Source organism: Miniopterus natalensis, chromosome 3, assembly GCF_054644295.1.
Source record: "Miniopterus natalensis isolate mMinNat1 chromosome 3, mMinNat1.hap1, whole genome shotgun sequence".
Lineage (NCBI taxonomy): Eukaryota > Metazoa > Chordata > Mammalia > Chiroptera > Miniopteridae > Miniopterus > Miniopterus natalensis.
The window spans coordinates 49,344,626-49,366,200 of NC_142083.1; the positions used below are offsets into that span (position 1 = coordinate 49,344,626).

Consider the following 21,575-nt stretch of genomic DNA (forward strand, 5'->3'; position numbering starts at 1 on the left):
TTCATTCAAATTAACTCCAACTATAATGTGTTAATATCTCTCAAGTGTACTAAATATTTTTGGAATCAACAAAAAGGGTCCTACCTATCAGAAGTCCAACAAGAAATGGAATTAAGATGTCCTGAATTGTTCACATTAGGAGTTTTGTTTTGTTTTTTATTAAACAAACTTAAAATACGTATAGAATACACTCTTCCATTCGTTTCCTGTCTTAGAGACACACTTAGGAGGAGACGATGAAAAAAAAAAAGTGCATTGAAACTAATTGTAAATCCATTGAAGGCAGGAACCACACCTTATTTGTCTCACTCGTTTTCCTTCCCCTGCTCTGTACAGTGATTCACATGTAGTAAGTACTCAATTAAGTTGGAAAGGCAAAGCATATTTCAATTCACATTAATTTGGAGGGGTTGCACTGATCTAAGGAGCAGCTGAGACGAAAAGCATAGGCTCAGTCCTTCCTGACTTCTGGCTAGTGAGGCACACACTGTCTTGAAAACTCCTCTGCCAAAGCTTGCTTGCATAGCACCGGCATCATTAATTGCTGGCAACTGTGGCATTCTTAGTGTCTTGACTTGTTTCCATTTTTGCTGAAGGGAGCAAGATGATTCTCCAATGGCTGTTTTTCCAGGAAGAAAATGTGAAAGATGACTTGAAGCAGGTACTTAGAGAAGCAGGTATTCATCCCACCCCTGCCCTACAGACAGTGCATCTGTGAACAAAATGGAAACAAATTATTAATCCAAGCCTTTCTAAAACCAACTTGTCAGAGGTCTTTTGCTAATCACTAAAATTATTTAGCTCAACAGTTCAAAAACACAACAAAAATGCAGGATCTTTTATGGTGATAGTGCTGTTCAAAGTTTTCTTTCCTTACCTTACATAATGACTTTGAAATCCATGCCACCTCCAGGTCCAGATCCAGGTGTCACAAAATCAGAAACACTACATATCTGTGCATTCTGCAAACAAGGTTTCCCTACCCAAGTAAGGATTCTGTATTTTCTTTCCTTGCCTTGATAAACAGGAATAAAGTCCTTCCTGAAGTCCCAAGTCCTACGCCTTCGTGAATAAATCCCCTGCCTGTGTCCCATCGTGTAGCTCCAAAGTGGATGGCTGGGAAATAACAGCTGCAGATGGAGAAGCCTGTTGTGAAGCAATCTGGCTGGGCAGGAGCATGCTTTCTTCAGCAAAGGCTCTGAGCTAACCAGGTGGGTAAAAGAGTTGTGTACAAACACTACCAGCATCAACTCCAGTGGCAAAGCCCCCGCCACCGTGAGAGCAGCATGGAAGCACCCAGGTAGGTCCCACCTTGGCTTTTCAGTCATATCCATGTGCATGTATATTAGTAACACTATCATGGACCAGGGATGACAGACACCTTTGCAAGAAACATTTCTATTCATTCATATGCTCAAGAGCTGCCGTCTCTCTGAATACTCCATTTCAGACCCACTGCAGTAAGATGTAAAGCCAACACAGATGAGCTTAGTCTTAACACATCTCACTAATTTACTAATTTACTTTATTTCTTTGGGTTTTTTAAAATAGGCCAAAGGCAACTGTATATGTGTTTAAAATGCCTGTTAGCTCATGAGCAAAAATGCCATACTACATGAGCATTTAAAATCCACCTGGAATCCCCTTAGATTTTTCCTTCTCTATCCATTATATCAAACTTGTCCCTAAAGCCTATTACTTCTTAATTTGCATTATTTTTTTCAGTCCCTTTTCTTCTGAATTTCTACTAAATCTTCCCCCCCCTTGTCAGACCCAGCCCCTCCACCCTGGAATATGACAGCCTTCTAGCTATGCCTAGGTTTCCTCGGCTATAGTCTCAACTCCTTCCAAGTGACACTTCTCCCACTGGGCCTCCACTCCCGCCATTCATTGCAGAACCCCTCTGAGCTGGGGCCCCTGGAGTGTCCACTTAAGAGGCTCAGAGTAGCTATGACCTTCAGCCCTCCCTCATCAGGCAGGCAAAAGAGAAGCAACCTCAGCCCACCAGAGAATGTGACTGGAATTCCTTTTTTGGCTACAAATACATTGAATTTGCTCCACACTCCATTATTTTTTCTCCCTCTATTTCCCTACTAATTCCAGACATACTGGCCAATCTTCAGAAAGGGCTTCTGCCCTGACTAGCTTTCCCATTTCCTACAATGCCATGTGCCTTGCCCCGAACCTAAATCTACTTGGCTGGGGCCCTGATACCAACCCCACCTCAGATTCTATTCCAGGACTCCAGCTGCTGGCTGGGATCCAGCTGGAATCAGGTTGTCCACCACCATGACACCATCATTCCTAACTCTGAATCTCACCTGCTATCTACATGCTAGTTGCCCAAACCTCCTGAATTGGATCTCCTCAGATCCAACACTTTCCCTAAATCACTCTCAAGGTCATCACATCCTCTCGGTCACTAAGGACTGGACTGCTGGCCAACTCTAGTGCAGCCAGGCTCCCAATCCCTGATATACCTAGTCTTGGCTTCCTCCTGCTCCCTGGCAACCTAGGTTGCTGAGATACTGTATAGGAACCCCCTCTTTCCAACCCAGACAAATTCTAACACTATAATGTTTTTATAGTATCTATTGCTTCTTCATTCATTTATAAATTCACCCCCACTTCATTCCATAAAAAATTAAAGAGATTAACATTAATTTAGTTTACCAAAAAAATCTTACATGACTACCTCTAGTCCATCCCGGCCTGATTTTTGAAGTATACCACCTCATTTCCAAGTATCCAACATGAAGTCTCCGCTTCAGGCACAAAGGTCTACTGGCCTCTCAGCTCCTCTCAAATCTTTGTTCATCCCTCCCCACCACACCTTCTTAATTAGCTCTGCTTTCTTAATCACCTCATCTGTGACCTGATCTAAGAAGCATCCTCCAGGAAACAAATCCACATTGACTTATCCCTTATCTGGATTCCTCTGGAGTAATCAATATCACACAGTTTAAGTACTTGGTTTTCACTAAATGTTTTCACATGCATTAGCTCTGCAGACAGACCGCTAGTTCTCTGAGCACTTGGAGAAAAGCCACGTCCTGTGCATGCTGTGGTGCCTCCAAAGTACTTGACATCGACCTTTAGTGGGAGAGCAGTTCCACTTCTTTCTTCTCTCGACCCCTACTCTACTCCCCAACCTCACCCCATCAAAGTGGCAGTTACTGGACTCAACTAAACCTTTTAAAAGGGATAAGGTGTTTGGTGCAATGAAAGAAAAGGTTAGAATGTTGGCTTCTATAGCCAATGAGGCAAAGCAGGTCTGGAACTGCCTCCCACTTGGGAGATCCTCCCCAATACCAGCTCCCCGCCCCAGATAAGGCCTAGGATAGACTGATTTAGACTAGCTCTAACTTAAACCTTTATCTTTCTCTTTTGCTTTTCTCCTACCTCATCGAGCAAATTAGGATCTAAAGAGCTGGACAAAGGGATCAAGAAGGCCTCTCTGTGCAAGACACAACATTTCCAAGTAGCTCTACAAAGGAGAGCTGAGCTCATCAACACAGCATTAGGTTCAGGGTGGGGGAGGGCAGAGGGCACCCCCCAGAAAACAAATAAGAATATATGTGTATGCACTTGAGGTCTATCCTGTGCTTATCCCCTCCAAGTACCTGTAGCCCCAGGAGATACCTGAGTAGGAATCTGTGGGTCCATCTCAATATAACTGCTATCTAAGCGTATTCTCAATAAATACTTGTGAATTGATTTTTCTATAGTAAATGTCTAAACATTATTAGAATAGACCAAGAATTCTAGGAAACTTTGAAGTTCTGGGTCAGAGTTGTTTATGATTGATGTATTGAATACATGCCTCACTAAAACCTTAGAGTAATTTTATTTCTACAAAGAACACACCTCTTACAGCATAGATCTTTGAGTCTGAGATCTTTTTCAGAGTGAAAATGTAAGCAAGACAAATCCTGGGGGATTTGCAAGCCTTCCTGCCAAAGATTAAAGCCAGTGGGCTTCTTCCATCGTGAAATTTTGAATTTAGCACTTGCAGATGACCAGAGTCCACTTAGAATCATGTAATAATCTTGATAGCACACATATTTTGAATATTTAAATATATCAATACACACACTATATACATATGTACGTAACCTTGGAAAGAAAGAAATAATGAATGCAGGATATCCCAAAGTCATAAGATCATCTGTCACTTATCCGAGTCTGTGGCCAAAACTTCACTTTGAAACAATGCTCTTAATTAGCATGTGATGCGGAGATTGCCAACTGTCCCTATTTCCCCTTTTCTTTTATTAATAGAACCCTTGGATTTTGAGAAGTACATGGCCACAAAGAGTATAATTTCAGGCCTGGCGGCTAGCATGGCCTGCAGGATGTGAGTATAAGTTAGGAGTCCAACATCTAGGGAATGCCTTTAAAGAGAATGCTTATGTGTCTCCGGACATATGAATGAGGCCAACACCTAGGGATAGCAGAGTAGTAAGATGGAAGTTTCTTTCTCCTTTACCCAACAGTCTAACCATATGCAGGTTGTAGCTGATATGACAGCTCCACTTTGTCAGGGAGCTCCTTCCAGTTTGCTTAAACCATTATATTTTAGTCTCTTAACCTGGATATAGGTTAGGCTGCTGGAACAAATATAGCACTATAATTCTCTTACTAGCTATGCAACATTGGACAAATTATTTAAACTCTACGAACTTGTTTCTTTGTTTATAGCTACTTCACAGGTTGTTGTTAGCAAATAAGACTCTTTTTTTTTTATTTGCTTCCCATATTCCCAGCTTCTAATACAGAATCTGCATATAGTAAACATTCTATAAAAATTAATTAATATTGCTGTTCCTGTTGATATGCAAATCTAGAAAATTCTTGCCATACTTTAACAACTAACCACTAGGTACTTCAAAAACAAAACAGCCTGGCCAATGTGGCTAAGTGGTTGAGCATGACCTATGATCCAGGAGATCGCCATTGGATTACCCATCAGGTTGCATGCCCCAGGGGGGCCATGCAGTAGGCAGCCTATCAATGACTCTCATCATTGATGTTTCTATCTCTCTCTCCCCCTCTCCCTTTCTCTCTCTGAAATCAATAAAGATATATTAAAAACAAAAAAACAACATTGAAGTAATACAGTTAATCAATATGGTATGCATTAGAGTGGTAACATTTTCTGACACGAATCTTAGAAAACATGGTTCTAACGAAAGGTTTTTAACTGACTTGTGAATTTATTTATATGAAAATACATATATGTTAAACCATTGGTTGTCAATTTAAAGAATTGCCTTTACTTTTAAAAATTATCTGCTTAAATTGGGCAGCCCTGGGAAGTCAAAGGCACATAGCCCCAATAGTATTGAGAATTGGTTCTTCCCCTTCCAGTTTTTATTGCAAGGTTCCATTGTGCATGCATACAATGTAAAAAAAAATGAAAGAAAGAAGAAAGAAAACCACTTGATTTTTATAACATGTTTATGGTTGTGAATTTGTATTGTAATAGTTCAGGTCTCATGAAAAATAATTCTTATGTCTTTCCAAAAAAAGATGAGCACTTCTTGCTTCTACAAAAATAAATGAATGAGAGTTTTCAGTAAAACACATTTCTCCTATTGAAGAGTACTTAATAAACACACACACACCTGGTGGCTTTCATTTCACCACAAGTGGCACCCATTTGCCAGTCATCGAAGTAATACAGCCTGATCTACTGAGGTGATGGATTCTGACAAACTGTGTAAGCCTGTCATTAAGGGGAAGATAGATTATAGTCTCTATTCAGGACATTATAGCGCTTACATTTCTCATCCATACAGCCTGTGAAACAAAGGGGAAAGCAACAAGATGAAAATAAAGTTGAACATGGGCTCACTGCTCCCCTCTCCAGTGAATGATACGAGCTGGTCACCAGTCTACACTTTCTACTACATATGCATAAAGTGTGATTTCCTTCTGGATAATATAAAGACCTTCCACAGAGGGCACAAAGATTATGCACAACATTACCTATTCAGTAATTTAAGTCTGATTTGATGCTTGTGCCTCCACTTTCAAAATATTTTTTCTTCTTTTACTCTACCTATTTATATAGCCATTTTGCTTCTCTATAATTTTTTACTTACATACTTAAAATTCTCATCAGGATGGAGATTACATCTAGAGGAAAATTCATTAGTTAGGTGAACTGAAGAAGACAAGTCTGAATTAATGAAAAGTCTTAGGTATTGGACTAGTGTCAAAAAGATCATGATAACAGCAACATCTGATGTTTGAGAGATACTACATGAAAATCGCTGGGCTGAACACCTTATATGCACTATCTCACTGCATCCTCATGAATGTCCAGGAGGTATTATCATTCCATTTTCACAAATTATAAAACAAAACCTGAGCAACATTAAGTAACTTGCTTAAGGCCACATAGCTAACGAGTGATAGAATTACTTTCAAGCCTGAGACTGTCTGACTCCAAAGTACATGAGTGTTCCCCCCACCACCACACCAAACTGCTGGGGTCTTCCCTCAATCAATAATAATAATAAAGCAATATCTCAGATCAGGGTAGCAAAACTCTAAAGCACCGAGGAACCCTGCTTTAGTGAAAAAATGAGAAGTATTTGAAATTAGCTCACCAATTACTTTAGGTAGGTAATAATTATCTGCCATTTATGAAGTACATACTGCACACCAGGCACTTTTTATACATTAAATCTCACCCTCACAGTAACCCCATAAATTAGATAACTATCTTCATTTTACAGATGAGGAAAGATACTCAGAGAAGCTAAGTAATTTGTCTAAGGTCCCATAGCTGGTAAGAGGCACAGTTTGCACTATGCCAGTCTGCCACACTACCTCACTACCTCTCCTGCAAGGCCTTTCTCTGGAGTGCTTGAAAACACTGCTTGTTAAAGTAATAGTGCCACCCCCCAGTAATTGTATTTATACTATGTATTAGCTCAGCAAAGCTTTCCTTCAGAGACAATGCAAAAGTAAACTTTAGCCTGGTCCTGCCCTCATTATCATAAATTCCAAATTTAGTGAGGTCCGTGTTAATGGGTTTTACTGTATATAAAAAAGAGTTTAATAGTCACTTAGCCCTGCTCCATTAACAAATCTAAAAAGCCACACAAAGGTGAAGGGAGGAAGAGCAGTGACCTCAAAACTAAAACAGATAAGAAGTGCCTGTAATTTGTACTCGAGCAAAAAGTCATAATACATAACATATGCCAATACAACAATATAGTCCAGATGCCAATATATGACAACAAATTCAACCCTGCAAGTTTAAGTGCTCTATTCATCAATTAAAGAAATTTAATCCTAATCAGATGTTCATATCAAGGAATATGGCCATAGCAAATCGGCAATAATAATTAAAAGTCCATTTCGAATCTCTTTGGTGAGCAGTGAAACGATCTAGCACAGCCAGGCTGCCTGGTCCTTTCTGCGGTGCTGTGAAAATGTGCACATTATGTGAAAATTCCTGGCTGTTTAACATGGTCCTCTCTGCTACTCATTTTGCCCTTGTTTCTAATGAAGGCATGCTTCCACATGTGCCCTGAGTGAGGAAAATGTACAAGCGTGACAGTCAGGCACATGTCTGCTCCCAGAGCCAAGTCCATGACACACAGCGTTTCCCACACAGGCCATCACAGTGTGGCAAAGATTCCAGACAGATCCTACCTACTTTGGAGGGGCTGCCTAAAGCAGTCAGGATTCCACAGCTCTGTCATATTGCATAATTTTTTTTTTCTTGTCTCTAGGTCTGCTTGTAAATGAGCTACCACTGGCCTCTCTGCAAAAAAAAAAAAAAAAAGAGCCTTGGGACATGAGCAAAACAATCCAGGTGGAGGGCAGCCCAACACTTGCCCTGTGGGGTAGGTGGTGGAACCAGATTTAAGACAGCAAACATTTATTTCTCACAGTTTGCAGACTGGAAAATCCAAGATAAAGGTGCAAGTAGATTTGATTGTTGGTGAGGGTCTAGTTCCTGGCTTACAGACAGCCGCATTTTTGCTGTATCCTCACAAGGCAGGGAGGGAGAGAAAGAAAGAGAGGAACCAAGCCTCAGGGAAGCAAGATTAGGAAGAGAGGACTTGAACTTTTTGCTTTGTATACGCTATTGTATTTATTTAGGTTTCCAAGAAAGTCCTCCAAGTTGAGACCCCCTTCCTCTCCTGCGTTCTGAACAAGTTAAGAAATAATATAAAAATAAAAGAAACAAGAGACTAAAATATAACCTTTATTACTAATTGAGGCCAGGGTAGACGAGGTAGCGTAGTGTGAAAGCCAAACCAAGCCTCGCTGTCTAAACTGTAGACTCAGGCCATCTCCACAAGCCAGTGCCATGCTGGGCTGGGTGGGCTCCCAGGCCCAGGGAGAATGTGGGCTCTTGGTGGGCAGGCCCTTCTCTGGGTAGAAAGGTGGCAGTAAGCTGAGCTGGCCCCCTTGCTCACTCCACATTTACCTGTTAGGTAAGTTCCTCTCCCTGTGGGGCAGAAATGTGGTCTGTCAAGTAGGAGTGTAGTCTTCATCTGTGACAGTAGTGCCAGTGGTGGCTGAGCTGAGGTTGCAATAGGTGAAAGGGTAAGTGGTGAGAAGGAAGAGGCAAGAAGTAGACAAGTCAAGGAGAATTAAAGGAAAGGAAACAGAGTAGGGAATTTGGGGAAATATTTTTTTTTTAAGGATGGGGCCAAAAAATGTCAAATGTGGCAAGTGGAAGAGACGAAATACTTTCCAGCGAGAGTCTGGGCACAGTGATGGAATCAAGGACACGAGGGAAGGTAGACACCTCTACCGGAGATGTGAATAAAACGGAAGAAAGGGGGAAAGCCACAGTGATTCCAGGCAAGGAAGAAGGAAAGGAAGTTGAGTTCGTGTCATGGGATCAGTTTTGTAAAAAGGTGGAGAGATTCTAGGGCTAAAGCCAGACAACAAAAAATTAAACTCGCAAGCTGCCACGGGGCTGGCTATGCTAAAGTCATGACAAAACAGCAAAACCAAAACCAACCTGTAAATGTTTTATCATACTGTGATACTTTTGAGAAATTACATGATTTATTATTTATAAGACATTGCTTAGATTAGTATTGATGTATATATACTCTATATCATTCAACATCATGCATCATAATATTAGTTGATTCACATGCTCCTTTGTCCCTGGGAACCCTGAGGAATAAAGTTTTCATAAATAACAGTGGTTTAAGCTTGACTGGCCCTGTGCAATTTTTCATCACAATTCTGGCTACCATTACACAATATTCCCCAAACACAATGCAGTATAGTGTGAAATCAAATGGACCAGAGAAATTGGTGGAGGGATTCATAGTCTAAAAATCTGACTCCATACTTTTAACTGATAAAGAAATTTCTGCACTGGAAATGTTTCTGTATTTCCACTGATCTATTTCCACGTCATGCTTTCAGTGGCCACAGAAGTCCTTCTGGTAAACAAATTCTTCTGGTAAACAGATTTCTGTGAGTTTAAAAAAAAAAAAAAGAGGGAAAATCTTCGTATCTTATAACAGTCCCCAAAGTTATATCCTTTACCAGGTTTTTCTTTTTTAATCAGGTTTTAAAGTTATGTTTCAAGTCTCCATTCCTCGGTGAGGTTTAGCTTTACAACCCTCTTCACTAGCCGTTTTTGACATCTTTTAGGTTTTGCAAAATGCGTGCTACAGCCCCTACTCGGCCTTCTCGGCTGCTATTAAAAGTTATACTGCATTTGGCTAAGTGTGGAGGCTGGCACCACAGAGGATCTATAATGGTGATTATCATGCAAATCAGCCTCCTGCAAGTCCAGCTCCTCCAGGAGGCTTTCCAGCTCTGCTTCCCCAGGGTCGCCTCATTGTCCCCTGGATAAAGCGAACTATCTTCGCTGCTGACACTGGACGCGGTCGGGATGGGCTCTCCTGACAGACATTAGTGAACAGCAATGAATCTTTCACTTGGGGTAGAAATATGATTTTATTTAAGAAAATAACAACCATAATTGGGCTTCTGTCACTTTAAATTTTAATGGTGAGAGTAATATGGAGGCTTCTGGAACTTTAAATTACGGCTTTCAGAAGCTTCACACTGAATCTTTCAATTATTCTCTGTAAGTACTTTCTCAAAGCATGTGCCACCATGACATTGATATCACAATTCAAATCTAAATTCAAAACTGACTGCGAGGCTATGAGCTATGTGCTGGCGTGCCGGCTGCCTCATTTTATCTCTGAACATCTGAGCCGGCGAATCAAGAGGCACTCGCCCAGAGCCCAGCCAGCTGTTTGCCAAATATTCAAATACCCTGGCATGCAGAAGAGCCTTTCAGATTCCCCACATCAGAATTAGCGACGACCCCTATTTTTCTCATTAGCTCCTGGCTCACCTAGTGCTTTCACGCGGCCCCTGACTCACTGGGCTGAGTGGCCCTCCCCGCTCCCTCCCCGCCCAGGTCCCCACTCCAGCCCTTGGACCCAGTGTGTGCTGCGGAGGCAGCCAGTTCAGACAAACCATGGCGGGGGGGTCAAGCCTGTGATTCCTTGAAGTGGATCTGAAAGAGGGGCTGAGCTGATTTTTGTAGTAGTAGGAAGACAGAGCAAAGAGAGCGTGTGGATTTTACTTAAAATGCATTCATTAGGCTGGAGCAAAAGACGGAACTGGGAAGAGAGCAAGGGAAAGGGGAAAGGCTCTCCTCTTTTATTTTGCAGCCTTAACTTCCTTGTTATGTACCTATTTTCTTTAATCATTTTAACATTTTATCTTCACATTAAAACAAATGGAAATAGATATATTTATTTATAGGCTTAACTTTAGACTGCTTCAATCATTTTAAAACAAGCCCCCTGCCTCCGTAAAGACAGAGCCAAATGTACAACTGTAAATAACCAACCCCAGCTGCACTAATGAATCCACAATGAAAGACAACCCTTACTTCACATTTCGAAGGTCCCGAAGCAATTTTCCTCAGCTGGGTAACTCAGAACAGAGCACACGGGGAGCTTAGAGGAAGAGAGGGCCTAAGGTGCCACAAGACAACAGCCTCTACCCGAATGGCTGGTCAGATTTCCTGAAGCTGGACACCAAAGCCCGGTCTCCAGCTGGGTGAGGGGGTTTCCTGATTCCTTCAGGAAAAGTGGGTCTTTACTTGTTCATTTCCTGTGATGTGTTTACACTTGGACAGAAGGGGCACAGCAGGGATGCTTTCAGGGCACATTTAGGGGGAAGCCAGTCTCACAGGAGTCGTGAATGCCAGATGTCAGACCAGTGTGTGCTGCTGAGCATACTGTAAGCAGGATGCGCAGCCACCAAATCATGGCCTGAGAACACTCTGCTGTCCTGATCCGGGGCCATTCCTTAACCACAGGCAAAGCATGGTAGAAATTTACATCATTTGAAAAATATTAACAATAATAAAAGGAGCCGCTAACATGAGTGTAAAAATCACCTGAGAACCAGATAGGATGATGGCGTCCCAGCTCTGCCGGTCGAATGTATTCATTCCATCAACGCAAACCATCATGAGGCAACTCGCTCACTTCTGGGAACCACAGGTGGCACAGGGTAGGAGGCCCATGTGTGGACTGGCCACAGGGTTGCTGATCGACATTAGTCCCTGAAAACAGCCTCAAACACGGCTTCCCACTGAGACGAGGAGTATGCTGCCCAAGAGGGCACTCTTCTAAGACACTGACCACGGACGGAGAAACAAAATTTTTAAAACCCACAGTGATTTTAGTTGGAGCCCAAAGCAGTACAATTACAAATCCTGTCTGACCTGAATATTTAAGGCTTGTTTCAAACACAAAACAGTTCTACATAAATCATTCACCCAAATATTTACTATGCTCGCATTGCATGCCATGTAATATACTTTGATGAGCCACTTTTGATTAAAGAATAATCCTCATACTACTGGGTTTCTCTGCAGAATTTAGTACCACAGCGTGCCCCTTCATCTTAAAGTTCCTTCATTTCTGTAAACAGTCTCTCCCTCTTTGGGGGGCCTACTTCTCAGGTCTCTCTGTTCCTTTCTACCAACTCCTCTCCCTCAGCCTTGTCCTCATTTCACTAAATCAATGGAAGGATGAAGGGTACTATATCAAAATCATTTGGGGGACATTTTTTAAACTACACATACTTTCCACCCCCATTTGAGAATCATTACCTATATGAACCACTCAGTATTTCTAGTTGCACTAAATCATATCACTTAAGAGTTTGGTGGTGAGAAAAATAAGACTGAAGATCTCTGTACTGAACACTTCCTCTTGGCATTATCTACTCCTGAAACTTCAGCTGTCACTTATATGCCGATGATCTCAAAAATAACATTTTTAAGCCCAGATCCATATACGCAAATGTCTAGTGGGCCTCAGTTTTCAAATAACCTACTAACAAACTCAACAAGTGCAACCACAGATCTAAAACCTTATTTTTGTTCTTGCCCCTTTCTTTACAGTATCCACTCAGCGGTCCTTCACACTCCCCTTCCCCACTACACATACATCAAATCTATCACCAGGTCCTTTCTCTTCCCCTCAGGAACACATCTGAAGTCTGTCTACCATGTGCCATACCCCACCTGGACCTCGGCAGTGGCTCCTCACTCCCTCCTACCAGCAGCCCCTCTACTTCAAATTATTTTCCACATGCTCCTACTTCCTACTGATTAAAGCAGGAAATCCAAGAATGCAACACTCATTATATGCAAAATGACTTCTGATAACACACAGACCTACTTTTAAAATATTTCTAAAATAAAATAAAATATTTCTATATTTTAATAGGTTTAAAAAAGAAGAATTAACAGATCAAACTGGGACTTTAAGTTCATATTGAGTTTGCCTTCAAGATAAGTTTTAATATAAAAACTAGACACTTCAAAATTAATTTAGATAGTATGCGGGTATTTTTTTTAAACATAAAAGTGGTACATTAATCACTGAAGTTTGGGAAACTTGGTCCTACAAAATAGATCTAAACTTTTAAACATGATATTGCAAATGTTATGCACCCTCTTCATGTTCAGGAAATCTTCCTCCCACGTTCCCTGCCCTCTACTTAGATGTCTATGTATCAGCTTTGCTGTATAACAGAACATCCCAAACCTACTGGCTAAAATAATATTTTATTTAGTTCATAATTGTGCAAATCAGCTGGGTTTTTCTGTCTGGGCCGACAACAGATTTTTCCTGGACTCTTCCATGTGTCTGTGGTCAAATGGTGGATCAGCTGGTAGCTAGATGATCCAAGATGACCTCACTCACATATCTAGTGGTTAGCAGACTGTCAACCAGAGCCTCTCTTCTCCTGCAGTGGCCACCTATTCTACAGCAGGATAGCCTAGGCCCATTTATAATAGGGCCTCAGGGTTCCAAGCACAGAAGCCCTAGGGCATAAGCACTTTCCAAGTCTCTCCCAGTTTCACATTTGCTAGTGTCCACTGGCCAAAGCAAGTCACATGGTCAACCTAAATACAGAGGTGGGGAAACAGACTCCCCTTCCTAATCGAAGGATCTTCAGTATCACATTGCCCGGAGTTGGATGCAGGAAAGGGCAGAGTTTGTGACCACTCTTACAATCTACCACTCTTACCATATCCCAGAAATACAAGGTGTATTCACACACGTGTTCATGTTGTTCCCATCACCTGAAATAAATTATCAAATTCCTTCTGTCCTTCCAGCAAATTTTTACTTCTTGTTCATCAAAATTCTGTTCAAATATAGCATCTTCTTTTGAGTTAATTATTCTGTCACATGTCCCCTGCAAATGCCTCTATTATAGCACTCAGTGAATTGTATTATAGTTATTTATAAGGTCTCCCTAAATAGACTGTTTTTGCACCACCAGCATCTAACACAGTGCCTGGCAAATAACAGGCATTCAATAAATGTTCACCAGATTGAATTTAACTGAATAAATTCAAAACAAAGCTTAAGGTCCCCCTCAAATAAGCCTACATTTAAAAGACTGGAGGTGCAATAATACAAAACTGGCCTTATGAGTAAGTAGGACTAATTAGACCCACCTCATCTCATTTAAATGGTACCAGAGCAATACTTCCAGCCAAAAGCTTTCCTCCTGTGGAACTGGCACAAAGCCTAAACTCCCAGCATAGATTATTATAAGTCTAAAAATGTTCTGCTGTGGTTCAAAGGGCATAGGTTTTAGAGTCTGAAACACTGGGACTCAAAACCTAGCTCTTTTTATGATGCTGAAAATTCACTTAATACATTTCTCTGCACCACTCTTTACATCAATACAGAACTATATGTTGCAAGAAAAGGTCTAGCACCATGCCTGCCATATACCAAACACACGTCAAACCCCAGAGTTTCCTATTAGAAAAGCAAATGACTTGGGAGGGGGTAACCTCAAGCCTTTATCATTGATACCTGAGGAGAGCAGGAGAAGGGTAAGAAGAAGGGCATGAAAGTTAAAGGACAGAAATTAGACAACTTTTCAATTTTACTGAGAGCCAAGCTTGTGGCTAGAATTAAACAGTTATATCAGTTTTCAGGGACCCAATCAAGGAATAAAAGTTTCCCCCTGCCTCAGTGTATACAATGACTCTCTCTGGGGATACAGGATTTAGAAATTTCTGCGTAACTGTGCTGGGCATTAATAAGGAGTCAACATTTACACATGTACTTAGGCAAGGCTACTAAGGAAAGCCTTAAGGTCTTCAGAAAAAAGGTAGTTTAAAATTATGTTACTCTAATCTTTTTAATGCATATTCCTGTACTCTATTCACTTTTACATTTAAAAGGGGTAGTTTGGTAAACAAGGTCCCCCCCCAACTAAGGATACAAATACAATTTTTTAAGTGAGAAATATGAAAAGCATGTTACAAACACACAATTCTACACTTCAAATTAAGTCACTTTTATAGGAAATATTACATTCAAATCAATATAAAGTGAGTTTTAGACACACTGAAATCCTGTTTCAAAGTGAGGCCCAATTTAATACATTTTAATAACACTTTTAAACTTGCAAATCCAGGCAAGAACTTGCCTCATATAAAGAATCTCTATAGTTGTCTCTCCTGAGGCTGCTCTCACATCTCAATGGCAGCTCTGAAACATGTCCACGTTAGTGCACACTAAGTCAATGTATGTTTGTTGATATCGAGCCCTGCAAATGAATCTCCATCATGTCCCTTGTGATCTTGCATCCCAGCTACACTGTAAACTTCCTTGTACCCAGGATTCTGCTTTCTGTATTTTCCTAATCCACCTTTCTCCACTCCCAGCACCCAGATTGTAGTCAATAAGTGTTAATTTATGGCCGACAAGGGAATGTACAAGTAACATTTGCTGATGGTAAATTCCTTGGTCCATTCAAGTTCAGATCAAGGCTTCTAGAAATCCTAAACACTAAAAAAATATGGTACCCCTCTCCAGGCACATATAAGTCAAAACAGTATTACACTAAACCATAAGGCACAGAACTTGTATGTTCAAATCAAAATAACTTCTGTTGGCAAAATTTTGGGTAAACTCATGAAAGGCTGAACTCCTCTCATTCTTTCTCCTCCCTATTATGAGAGAGGAAGGAAGAAAGAGAAGGAGGAAGAGAGAGAGAGAGAGAAACACCAATGTGAGAGAGAAACATTGATCGGTTGCCTCCTGGATGAGCCCCGACCAGGGACTGAACCTGCAACATAGGTATGTGCTCTGACTGGGAATTGAACCCGCAACCTTTTTGGTATATGGGACAATGCTCCTACCAACTGAGCCACCTGGCCAGGGCAATCCATATGTATATTTCATGTTGCCCTGCAGCTATATAGCAGAACAGCTTAACATAATGTGAATAGAAACAATACACATGTTTTGTCTGCTGTTACAATTGTACCATGGTTGTATATAGAAAACGAGGTGCAATAAATGATTGTCAGCAAAGCACACAGAAGCACAAGTTTTTTGCATTTTATTCCATTAGGCTCCAATATTTGATAAAGGCAACAGGTGCCAAATTATATTTGGATAAACCTTCTATAAATAATGTTTTCACAGCAGTCACAAAGTCTAGAGTGTAGATGCTAATTACAGAGCCAAATCAAAACCATCATAGTTATAATTAAAACTAAAATATTTTCACTTTTAATGTGATTCTCATACCCATAGTAACAGATTTGGGTTAATATTTCAATTAATTTGAATAGTCCTTTATGCTTAGATGTAATTATTTCAACTGATTATTTTCCCCTATATTTTAAAATGTGAGTGTGACCTCATGAGTTGAATACTTTATTTTGACATACCAAGGCAGACATTTGCCTTATAATTTAAAAATGTTTGGATACCTAGGAAAACAGCACCAAAAATCAGAAATTTCTTGTGATTATATAGGCGCTTTACTTCTAATTATATAGGAGCTTTAAAACAGTAAGTTTCTTCAACCCTATGCTGACAGTGAAGTGCAACAAGAATGCAAATTTAGGAATGAAATAAAATAATTTAGTAATTTGTCATGTGATCATTTCTGATTGGTTCTAAATGTGTCCAGTATTTTAAATAAATAAATAAAAATATTTCCCTTGGTGGCTTTGGTCTCAGAGTGGAGGGTGTATTGTGTCCATTAAATAGGAAACCAAGGATTATTTGAACAAATAATATTACAGCTCTATAAAATGACTGATGGTCTTTGCAAAGGCCCAGACTGGTTTCATCTTTCTTGAGATTTTTATCACTGATTTGTTCTTAGTCATGTGCAGTCACCAAGGCCGGCAGAGGTAACAAGTGTTTGATGTATGATGCTTGAGCCACTTTTGTCAGACTGCATTTATTTTAAGCTGTACTCATACTTGGTACTCTTATTTGTGTATGTTCTTGGGCTTTAGTTTTTTCTTGTTTCTAGTGATGGGTCAAACAGATATAAAAATTATAATAACACTCCCCTCTGAAGCTCTACAAAAATAACATATATCTGCTTCCTTGTAAGGGATGCCTTTCCACTGCAGATTAAACACGTGACGACCGAGCAAGCACCCGAATAGAAGGACTTAGTCTTTGTTGCCTTATTTGCACAGCTTCCAGCATGTCCCTTGCCTTTTTGCATATATGATCCATTTCAAGTCAATCCATATTTTACAATCTGCAGCAAGCCACAGAAGTTCTCTTCTAGTTGAAAGGAAATTTCAAGGGAAGAGGGGTGAAGAATAACACATTTAACTTATCCTGTTGAAAGGAACCATTCTAAATGGTTTCCGAGCACTTTTGCATCTTCTTACGTACTGAAAACCAGCGTAGATATCTTAATCAGTGGCTAGAAACACATCCTTATCAGTAACACATTCATGAAAGATGGTATGTGTGTGAGCTGCAAAATGCTTGGCAGAGATCCAGGAATGAAAAAAGAAAGAAAATGGTAAAGAGTTGATGAAATAGCTTTGTTTCTACCCCATTCACTTTGGAAATTTTCTATCATCTCTGCTTGTTCTATTTGGAAGGATAACAGACAAACAAACAGAACGTCAGGTCTCTATGATTTGATTTCATCTACAGATAGACACACCTACTGTACAGTGATGCAGGACGGAAGCATATCTATACACAGAGGTGACTATAAGTACACATATGCATTCTCATCTCTCTACCTTTTCCTATTCAGGATATTATTTTATGCAAAGTTCAGTGCTCTTCTGTTTTAACAGTCTAAGCACTGTCTAAACATTAACTCACAAAAAACCAAAAGTAGATCTTGACAATTAATTTCTACAGTCAATGGTCTTCTCGAACTGGGCAACTCCCCTTGGAACTTGGGAGCCACAACAGCAGACTGTGTGCGTGAAAGAGCAAGACAATTCATTAGCTGATTCTGCAGCAACTCAGAGTGGTGGGGGATGTCAGCCCCTGCTCTGGCACTTCAATACTAATGAGAGTCATTGCATATTCATAACCCCAAATACAGTCAGCTTCTTGTAAAAAGTTTTGTCACCCAGGCTTCATGGCAAGAGCAAAGCACCGCACAATTCGTGTAGTGGCACTTCCGCCAAGTGAGTGCAGAGCAAGACTGATTGTTTTTCAACGCAGCCTGACGGGGAACTAAAAGATGCTGCCCCAAGGGTCCTAAAACTAGGCTTAGTTTGATTGCAAAGCCCCAGATAATCAAAGAAACAAAAAAGGAGGCAGGGCTGGTGAATGCGTATGTCTATTAAATGCATACACGCACATATACACCATACATAAACATATATGTATATATACAAAGAGTATTTCAAATAAGGAATTTGGCTTATTGAGTGTTCACAGTAATTACCTGTTAGGAGTATAAAACCATTCACATCAATTCTCATCATGCTGAAAGAAGAACGGTGTGCCCCAGTAAACTCGCTCGCACCTTGCAGAAACACCGTGGCATATCTTAATAGAAACAGATTTCTGAAACTGTCTGAAGTTTCCCGTCATTATCAATACCAAAGCTTAGGGAGCTGAGCCTGTCAGCTCTGCCAAATCCAGAGCGACCTGGAATCCAGTTCCTCAGGCAGCTTTTCATGTTGGTGTCACTGCCTCCCGAGCTTTATCGTCATCATCATTATTATTAGTTTCCAGAAGTAAGCCGTCGGTGTGCTTGCAGGAAATCCTAAGGGGCCGGGACTACACCATTTGACCCCAAAATACCTGTCTGTTTTGGGTAGCTACCAGCATCCCCTGGAGTCAGGGAAAGGAAATGTATGTTTCAGCACCCACTTTGAAAAAGCCTTGAGCATTTTTTCGCTCGTAATGATGTCTTCAGCTAGAATGCCAGAACACTTCCACTTTTTCCTGACAGGCATACAGTCTATAAACTTCCCATAAAAATTAAATAAAACAGGACAGGGAAAGAAAAGTTTCCAAATTTGATCACACTTGAGTTGTTAAAAGTTATTTCCAGATGCATAATGTGTATAAATATCTGCATTGCTAAAAATGAATCAGGGATATTGGGAGGATGGTGGGGGATAGATGATGAGGTGTTGTGGGGGAAGGGACTCACCAAACTGTTTTATATCTTAGTCACAGACACACAAGCTTCGAAAATAGAAGGATTTGTGTTTATGATTGATTGAGGTAACTGATTATCCGCAGATATTTTAAGTGTTGAGACATTAAATTGTCAGCTCTATCAGTTTGATTGCAGTAAAACATGAAAACATTGACTTTTGTCTAGTTAGAGAAATTTATTTTTCCCAGAATGACAATCCTTTAAGTAGAAGCCAGGCAGCTTGCCAGATTTCTATGTCATACACTGAAGTTTGCAAATGCAACCCATATTTTCAAGTGTTTTTCAAGGTTCAATGAATGGTGCATAGGTCTTTTGCAAATAGTCTTGTAATAAACAGGTCCCTGCATTATGCTTTATTCCTTAAGCCTGAGAAAAGCATTTGCTTGTTTTGAAGGAAAAAAAACAAATGTTGTGGCTTTGTATTCATGAAGAATATGTTACCAGTACTCCTCAGTTACTTAAAGTATCTCTCAAAAATAAAATAACCCTCTTTGGACCACCACTTCTGAACAAGTTTGATTAATATGTTTTATAAGCCTGAAATAAATGCTCATCATAACTGTCAGTGAGCTGACAGCTTTCAAAAGTCTTTGTTCCCAGAACGAGTGATTTGTCTGATGTTCCGTAAGATACTGCATTCCAGCCTAAGAGGAAGATGTTACAATCAAGTAAATTCTACTAAAATTTGATTGCCGTTAAATCAGCTTTGTATTCTGGATCCTTGCACGCACTATACATGTGCACACTATTTTATAAAATAAAAACACCACATCTTATTTGTTATTATTTCTTCCCAAAGCAACCATGTTTTTCATTGGGCAGAACTGTGGTTCCAGTGTTTAAAACCTAGTCTAGTATAAGCATAAAAAATGTCAGATATTATATACAGTCAGTCTTTTTAATAAAATCTCTGGCTGGGAACTCATCACTAGTCCTCATGATTTAAAGGAAAACACCAATCAAAAGACAGATGTGGTCATTAATTCTACTGAAACACCAATATCTCTATATTTGCAGCATATTTTCCAAGCATTTATTATGATCATTAAAATACAGTATGTTCTAAAGACCAGCAGACCATTGAGCTCTCCATGTCTGAGTTCTGCAGATAGCAGGAGATAATAATACCTGGAAAAAAGAGGGTGCCTGAGCAGCTAAGCAAGTTACACCAACTAGAATAACACTTCTTCCTGACTCCTTTAGCCAACCACCGTGTGTCCGGATTTGGCACCGGATTTGGTTGCCCTTCTTATCATATTTTACAGAGTAATAACTACTGTGAGTGGTCATTAAATTATCCATTCTTCTATTCTTTTGTTCCAACTACCACTGATGCTTTATCACTGTTCTGTGGCAGAGCTTTACAAAGCACTCTGTCTATATATTGCCTGCAATTACAGTTCCTTTTGTCAACATGCTCTCCTCCTTGATTTAGTTCTACCTACTTTCACACCATGCCTGCAAATGTTAAAATTACAGATCATTTTCCATTTAACATCTCTGTTTTAATTTATAATTTTTCTAATCTCTAATAAAGGGACTTTTTTTAATAATTGTGCAATTTTATTCCTATATCATCTTTGTCCATGAGAAGTCATTTTGTCATTTATTTTCCAAACTGCCAAGAAACCATGTGTTCTGTACATACAATCATTGGTACACTGAAAGCATTACTGCCCATCTTCATCCTGATAATATGCATTATTTTATTTTAATGAAGTTTATTTTCCTTCTTCACCTGCTCTTTACACCATAACTACCCCATATAATTTCTGATATCTTGTGGCAGTACTGAAAACAATGTTCTTTCATGTCTTATATACTAATTTCCCTACTTTTGCTACATCTCATCATATAAGATTTTAGTATTCAGCTCATAAGTTAGATCAAAAGAAGATACTTATTTTGTTTCCCTTTGTTGGTTGCTTTTCCTTTAAGGACACTAGAATTCTCTTGCAGCCAAACTACAATAATCTATGTGCTATTCCCATATTTATAATAATTTCATAATTTCGGTATTCGACAATATTTTCTAGACCTTCAATTGTGTTCTTTCTGAAGTACTGTACTGCATGGGGAGGATGTTGTTAACTCTAGGAAACAGAGGGGAATGACACTGTGGTTGGGTTGGGCTCCTCTCTGACATTATGGGTGCCATTTTCGAGAAGTACGTAGATGGCATTGACTCAGTACAACTACTGAAGAGGCCACAAGGATGATGCTTTTAACATTGCTCCTTTGACAGCTCTTTTGTCATTCTGGAATAATTTCTTTCATCATCTGTCCTCTTTTAAAGTTCACTATGACCTTGTCATTCTAGGGATAGCAGCTACCCTTACCATGATCAAAAACATAAACTAGAATTTACACACTTCACTCTTTTTCCTATGCCTCATTCCAGTTGCACAAATAAACCTAAATAAAAAGTAATTTCTATTGCAGCTACCTAAATAAGTTTCTTCATACTACCAAGAGGCAGTATCTCTTAAAATTCCATGAACCCTGGGGCCAAATACAGACTTTGCCCTAGTGCCTAATTTTATCCACACGTTCTTTTAAGTGTATATCTATATTTACCAACTATATCTGTAATATTTAAA

General features: G+C 39.9%; 1 long non-coding RNA gene across 2 annotated transcripts in view; it reads right to left on the bottom strand.

Moving 5' to 3' along the window:
* Window positions 1–625: 625 nt before the first annotated feature.
* Window positions 626–21,575, bottom strand: part of LOC107539610 (uncharacterized) — a 105,012-nt gene continuing 84,062 nt past the window's right edge. For both annotated transcript variants that reach the window (XR_001603422.2, XR_015714257.1), the window contains one exon: window positions 626–712. This is a non-coding gene — a long non-coding RNA (uncharacterized LOC107539610). The remainder of the gene's footprint in view (window positions 713–21,575) is intronic.